This window comes from Egretta garzetta, unplaced genomic scaffold (genome assembly GCF_000687185.1).
Source record: "Egretta garzetta isolate BGI_Z169 unplaced genomic scaffold, ASM68718v1 scaffold136, whole genome shotgun sequence".
Taxonomy (NCBI): domain Eukaryota; kingdom Metazoa; phylum Chordata; class Aves; order Pelecaniformes; family Ardeidae; genus Egretta; species Egretta garzetta.
This window is the reverse complement of record NW_009260066.1, coordinates 4,731,007-4,738,746: the sequence shown is the minus strand read 5'-3', so window position 1 is coordinate 4,738,746 and position 7,740 is coordinate 4,731,007.

Sequence of the window (7,740 nt, the reverse complement as noted above, 5' to 3'; positions counted from 1 at the left end):
CCGGGGGAAGGGGTGGAGTCCCCAGCCCTGGGGGGATTTAACAGCCGGGCAGACGAGGTGCTTAGGGATAGGGTTTAGTGGTGGGATGGCAGGGTTAGATGAACAGTTGGACTTGATGGTCTTAAAGGTCTTTTCCAACCTAAATGATTCTATGCCTCAACGTCTATGCTTTCTTTAACATCAGATGTTGCTCTGCTTTAACAACATCTACCTGAAGGACAATGAGGTGTTTCCATTTATTGACAGTATGGTAAGTCATTGCTGTGCTTCCATAACAGCATTCACTGCATGGTTTGAGACAATTTTAATAATTTTCATGAAAAAAAGCCTCACACATTAAATATATTTAAGTCAGAACTGAAAAAAGTTGAGGATATCAGAGGGCTACAGCTCAGGATAAATTTAACTGCTGATTTCACTATTGCTCTGTCCAGATATTAATGGCAATGAGCATGTAGCAATTATTTCCTTTCTTATAGACTCAGAAACTGTCTCAACAGTCACTTCACAAATAAATATCTTCTGTGTATGTATTGCTCTCAAGATAAGGTATATTCCTATGTATGCCACAAGAGAGATCACATCACAGGATCTCTCCTTACTCTTTTCATCAATCATTTTCTCCCTTTCGGTTTCTCCTCTCTATAGTTTTTCTTCTACCCAAATCAAATCACCTCTCCTCCCTACCTCTCTTTTGGTTACCCCATCTCTCTGCACCCCTTTATCATCACAGTTCTCAGACAGGCTATTTAATCCCCAAAGAATAGAAAGGATAGGACCAAGCCTTAGAGTTTTCTTTTCAAAGCTTCCTGGCACAAAACCTGTACTCGTTTGAAAAAAGCAAATAAAAGGCTCCACAGGAACTCTACCATTTTTTTAAATAAGTGGCACAAACCAATTAGAGAAATGCCTAAATCACACCCCAGAATGACAGAAATATTCAAAATGTTTTATATTTCCAGGATTTTCTAGCAGCATTTGCCAATCCTTTGAAATGTAGATGACTATTAAGGGAAACATTTTGAAAAAGAGGTCCCCAACTTGAATGCAATATTACATACAATGCACAGTAGGTTTCAAAAAAGGTGTTGTAGCCACTCATGCAAACAGGGCACATAAGTATGAACATATAGGGACAGAGCCCCATCTCCAGATTATGCAAAGTGGCAGCATCTCACTGAAAACCAGTCTGGTGCCAAGGAAGGTGATAGGAGAAATAAGACTAAATTTGCTTGCAAGCTACCATGGAAACATGGGTATAATACTACAGGATTGCCAGAGCTGCTGTACCTTACACAAGTCAAACACTTGGCATGTGCCATAAAACTATAGAAATGTGCTTAATAAGCAAAACTGAGTGCACTGGGCTCTTACGCTTCTCATTCTTTCAGACTTGTCAGGAGAAACCTTGAATACGAGCACTGAACTTGCTCTGGGGACCTGCATCAGGTGCCACTGACTTCACCTCCAGCTGCCAGGGATGGGACTTACCCCTCATTTCAGATCCCCCTTATGTATCTCAGGTCACCACACTTAGTCTTGAAGGCACTCACTTGACCTCTAGTATCATGATCCTCCAGATTTTGAGGGACCCCAGAGGAACCCCTCTGAAGGCTGCTATTACTGCAAAGCAGGAGGAGAAGGAGATCTATTATCCAGTGGTCCACCCTCGAAATGGCCCTGATTTGACAGATGTGAGCACCAAACCCTGAGGACAAACATCTCATAATACAAACATAACTTCAAAAATGTCAACCAGCAATGTGTTAAGTATTCAGAGATCATTTAGATAATTTTGAGGTTGCTTTGCATTATCAATTCTTTTTTTTTTCTTTCCTTTTTTAATCACAGTATTTATGAACGGTTATTCCCCATCCTGTTCTCTCTTCTGATGCTTCAATTTCCACAAGGCACACAAAACTGTATAATGTCACGAACTAAGAACACCACCAATAGGATGTGAAAATGTTAGCAAACCGTACTCACAATTCCCTGTTGATTTTCCCTCTAATAATATGAGATTAGTAGGACAAAGGGCATTAATGCAATACAGTGGAGATCTCACAGTTAAAATACCAGACTATTACATTTTAATAACAGCTAACACTGCTGTAACTGATTAGTATGGCATCTGTATAATGTGATGCAATGGTATGGAATGGTACATTAAGAATACAAGCTAAATAAAAGCCAGTTTGGTTTTGGTTTTGGTTTTGGTTTTTTTTTTTTATGTTAAGGAAAATAATATAGTCCTGTGATTACTGGCCGGAAAAGGAAAATACTAGGAATTAAAATACAGTAAAATATCTTTACATTTAAGCACACTATGTTGGAGAAGCATTAATTGAAGTAATTTTCTGCAGTTCAGTTTTATTATTTCTAAAGATGCCTTGTAGCTGCCAAGACTATTTTATCATTTATATGACTGGGGCTTCTGCAATGTTTCATTGTAAACAGAGCACGCGTTTCACAGTGATGAAACAGAGCTCATCACAAGAGAGTTTCTCTCTGTTATGAAAATCCGTATTGACTTAGCTGCAGAGCTGGCACCAAAGTGAAGCCAAGCACAGGCTAAGCAGGACTTCCACCCACAGATATCACATGCAAGTCACTTTTGTGATGCTGGAAGAGAAGCGTCCTAGTGTCTAGTTTCCAGCAATGTGGCTAGTGTTATGTCAACAGTTTTCACAACTGGGCACAGAAAACTGTGAGAAACTTAACAACTCTCAAACCTAAATATTAGCATTTATTACTGGTTCTATGATGTTTTTTCCAGTTTTTTACTCAGTAGGCCTCTTCAGGAAACTACTGTCAGTTATGTGCCACAAGGATTTCTGACAAGGTCAGTATTTTCCCAACACAACAAGTGAGTTTAAAAACACAACTGTGTTTTTCTGGATTCGCTTTTACAAGTCAAACTCAATGTGATTATGGATGAAAAGCTGGACATGAGCCAGCAATGTGCACTGGCAGCCCAGAAGGCCAACTGTACTCTGGGCTGCATCAGGAGAAGCGTGGCCAGCAGGTCGAGGGAGGTGATTCTGCCCCTCTACTCAGCTCTGGTGAGACCTCACCTGGAGCCCTGCGTCCAGCTCTGGAGCCCTCAGCACAAGAAGGACATGGAACTGTTGGAACGGGTCCAGAGGAGGGCTACAAAAATGATCCGAGGGCTGGAGCCCCTCTGCTATGAGGACAGGCTGAGAGAGTTGGGCTTGTTCAGTCTGGAGAAAAGAAGGCTACGGGGAGACCTGATTGCGGCCTTCCAGTACCTAAAGGGGGCCTATAGGAAAGATGGGGAACGTCTTTTTAGTAGGGCCAGCTGTGTTAGGACAAGGGGAAATGGTTTTAAACTAGAACAGGGTAGGTTCAGGCTAGAGGTAAGGAAGAAATTTTTTACAATGAGGGTGGTAAAACACTGGAACAGGTTGCCCAGAGAGGTAGTGGAGGCCCCATCCCTGGGAACATTCAAGGCCAGGTTGGATGGGGCTCTGAGCAACCTGATCTAGTTAGCGGTGTCCCTGCTCACTGCAGGGGGGTTGGACTAGATGACCACTAGTGGTCCCTTCCAACCCTAAACATTCTATGATTCTATGATTCTATGATTATATGCTTATGCTCAAAATGTGAGATACAAATACTTGCTAATGTTGGAGAATGGCCAAAACCCAGGCACAAAAGTTCAGTGTCAATGTACTATCAACAATATCAACAATTACATTGAAAAAAAATCCCAGAAATTATTTTTCCAGACACTTTTTCATAGTACAATTTTTTAAAGTCATCCAGTACTTCCATTACTCTCATTTTCTGATCAGATAAAACCGCTCTTTTTTTTTAACTGTCCAGAGGCTCCGGGAGTCAAAGAAATAGATCTCAATACAGACATTTGGCCTGGGATTGTAGTTACCGCTTTGCTTCTTTGTATGTTTGTAATGTGCTGCTGCAAACATTGCCTGCTCTGGAGAAATATTGAACATGGTGCTGGAGTCTGTTCTGTAAAATGTTATCGTGAAATTCTCAGGTAAAGAGTAAACATTTTAATATACAATAAGGAAAAGATCTCTTAACTACTTCTAAATTGCAAGAACATAGTATCCTGTCAAAAGTTAACCATTAAGTGTTTTTAAAGTGCCTATTGTGCAGGTATTTGGGGTTTGCTTGTTTAATTTCAATAAATGTCTTAACTCACTGTAAAATAATAATATACTATAAAGTTATTGACTGTAATAAGTGGGCTTGTGTCAAGAACATCAGCATTTTAAAAAGTTCTGAGCTGCTACATCATACTGCTCTTTGAAGAAGAAAAGAGAGCCTGCCCATAACTCTCATTCTCAGTTTTGTCATTCGTTTCATAAACAGGATGTGCAAATTAAGCACTTTTAGGTATAATTATAGGGCAAACCTTGCTTGAGCTGGGGAAGTGGAAATATTCCAGCAACTGTATCTAAATTTTCTGGATTCGAAACACTGTCTTGTTAATTCTGCAAGGGAGAATGAAACAGGACAGTGTATGCAAAGTGCAGCTCTGTGCACATGAAATGATTAAAAACTCGCTCTTCTGGAAGTGATCACATGAGTTTAACATGTCCTGAGCCAAAATCCATCCAGATGTTCAAGACCATGAGTGGTGGTACATGAGGCTTCTAGAAAGGATCCGAAGGGTAAGGAATTACAGGCAATTGCTCTGAATGAGTATGTTTTTCTGCATAGCTGTTACTGTATGTAACGCATTTTTTTGCTACAACAATTGTAACAACAACACAACAACAATCAGAAGCTACGGCCATCACTTTGGCTTTTCTCCAAGAAAATGTAAGAAAAGATTAAAGAAGCCAGAATGCCTACTGATTACATTTGAGTTAATATATCTCTTATTGCCCTCCCATATCAGTGGAGAAAGGGGCATTGCAGTTGCTCATGCTATCACCAACTTGTCCCACAATGACTACTCTCCACCTTCAGCATCCGAAGATGAAGGTCACCTTTCTGATGGATTTCGAGGGATCTCAGTAGTGCACAGGTTTTGGGTCTTGCTTGGGTGCTAGGACTGTTTTGCCCAGCAAACAGAATTATTTCTGATCGTATGGAATATTGTGTCAGTCCAGAAATCAAATCAGCTGTTAGGTTTCAGCAAAGGTGCATCTATCCCACTCTCCTTCCACCCCCCGCAATGTGGAGTTAATGATACAAAGTGATAAGAGGAGAAGTTAAATGCCAAAAAATTACCTTAGCGTTGCTATGTCTGGGCTAGCAGCATATCTGGTCCTATCCAACTGTTAGTGCACATGGAAGAGCAATAGTAATAATTAGAGGGGCAGAGGTTCCTAGCACAGTGGTGGCTTATTTAACACCAAGAGGAGAAGGAAAGGATCAACATTCAGCAAAATCAGAAGGGCAGAGAGGAAAATTAACCACCACTCCTTTTGGCACCCCCTCCTACGAAAAGATCAATGAAAAAGAAAGAAAATAATACAAAATAAATTGAAAGGAAATCCTCCCCATGCCGTCCATTGGAAACTGCAAAATTCACAATGTCTTATGGTCTGATTGTGATCGCTTAGCACAAAAAATAATGCAGCAGGATTTTCTCAAAGGATTGAATCTTTTTATAGGCTTTTAATATTTGCTGTTATGCAGGCAAAGTGAGTGTGAGGAGGAAAATCAGAGCCGGTGTCTCAGGGCAGTAAGCTGATTGCCTGCAGTCATCAACTCATCTGCTTTACCCCCGTAACATCGCTAAAATGAGTCAATGTATTGTGGTAGGTGAGGTACATCACTTCTTTAAGACCTCAGGTGGTACCATCCAACATCAGTGCAAGCAGCCTAGTTAATTGATTAACAGATGAAGGAACAACGAGCTTTGCCTCTTTCGTGTTACTTAATCAGAGAAGTGGCTCTGTGATAGTAGCTCCTTCCAAAGAGGCTTCAGGCAAGACACAAGAGCCTCCAGTCCTGGTACCCAATGTCCCCAGCCTCAAGCTTATCTGTAAGATGTTCAAATACAAAAGGCAGAGCACACCTCTTAAAGGCAGCTCTTACCAGCAAAATTAGAGGGTTGGGGCTGCCCGTGGAATAACCACAGAAACCACCTTAACAGATCATTTCATTGACTGCAGGTTGACTCAGGTAAAATTAGTCAAACCCAATGAGGGAGTCACTACAGATATGTGTTTATCTTTCTGACGTTAAAGTGTCTGTATTTGAAATACCTCCACTCTCAGAGCATGCCTACTGTCAGAGCCTATTGAAAACACCCTTAATCACCAGGTTCTCTGTATTTCCATGCATCTCTCTCTCTCTGGTATTTTTAATATATCTTGCTTCTGCTTTCAACTCATCCACAAAGCTGTCAATTTTCTGAAACACTTCTCTCACTCTCTCCTTCTCCATGGACGTCTACATTTCTGATGATGTGTAGATAACTCAAACGAAAGGCTGAGCATCCTGTTTTAAAAGTGAGAATACTCGGCGTTGCCAGCCCATTTTGGTACACCTGAAGTTGTTTAAAATGTTGGTCTTTTGTGTGCAGTGCTGTAATGAGGTCTCACGGACAGCAAAAACCCCACCATGCTTACCTCTGAAGAGCCACTGACAACCTTAGCTGAAACCTCACTTTATGCTGGGGTCCTGGACTTTTTGTTCCTTAATGAAATTCAATTTATTTCCTTTTCACTGTATTTGCCCTGATTTTTTTTTTTTTAACATTTCTACTATCACTCTCCCAATCTTTGTCTTCTACACACTGCCAAAAATAACATCCATGGTATTTAGAGGGAGCTGATTTATAGGTGAATTATAGCAGATTAGGTGAATAATAAACGAATTCTAGCAGATTGACACCTCTTTGCCTTTGCTGAAAAGATGTAGCAGGTTTATCCCCAGCCTGCAGGAAACCTAAATATCTCTAAAAGGCAGAAGGGCAACCGATTTGGTATATTATATATACATATGGTTCAATGAATCTTTTTTCCTCACTGGGTCTGGGCACAGTGGGATTATTCCGGTTTTTTATTTCTTTTTGTTTGTTTTCTTTTCATCCAAGCGGGAAAAACTACTGGTTGGCATCCCCTTCAGAGGGCATCAGAGAAGCCTGCAAGTGTCAGTTCACTCCCTGTCCCTGCCAATGTCCCTGCTATGCCCTGGCTAGTGTCTGTTTCTAGCCCTCTGAAAAACCAATGCTGCTGTGAGCAGAGCCTCCGTAACCTGCAAGAAAATTTGTTGTTTATCATTTACTGCCCAGGAAGCCAGTTTGGGTGGTCTGCATCATCTGAAATCACCCCTCTTTTGAATCTCAGCACCCCAGAATTCAGGCCAATGTTGTTGGTTTAGCTCCCCGCCCCCTTCACCCTCCCACCCCCCCTTTATTTCTCTGTTCCACGTGGAGGGAGCTGATTTATAGGTGAATTATAGCAGATTAGGTGAATAATAAACGAATTCTAGCAGATTGACACCTCTTTGCCTTTGCTGAAAAGATGTAGCAGGTTTATCCCCAGCCTGCAGGAAACCTAAATATCTCTAAAAGGCAGAAGGGCAACCGATTTGGTATATTATATATACATATGGTTCAATGAATCTTTTTTCCTCACTGGGTCTGGGCACAGTGGGATTATTCCGGTTTTTTATTTCTTTTTGTTTGTTTTCTTTTCATCCAAGCGGGAAAAACTACTGGTTGGCATCCCCTTCAGAGGGCATCAGAGAAGCCTGCAAGTGTCAGTTCACTCCCTGTCCCTGCCAGTGTCC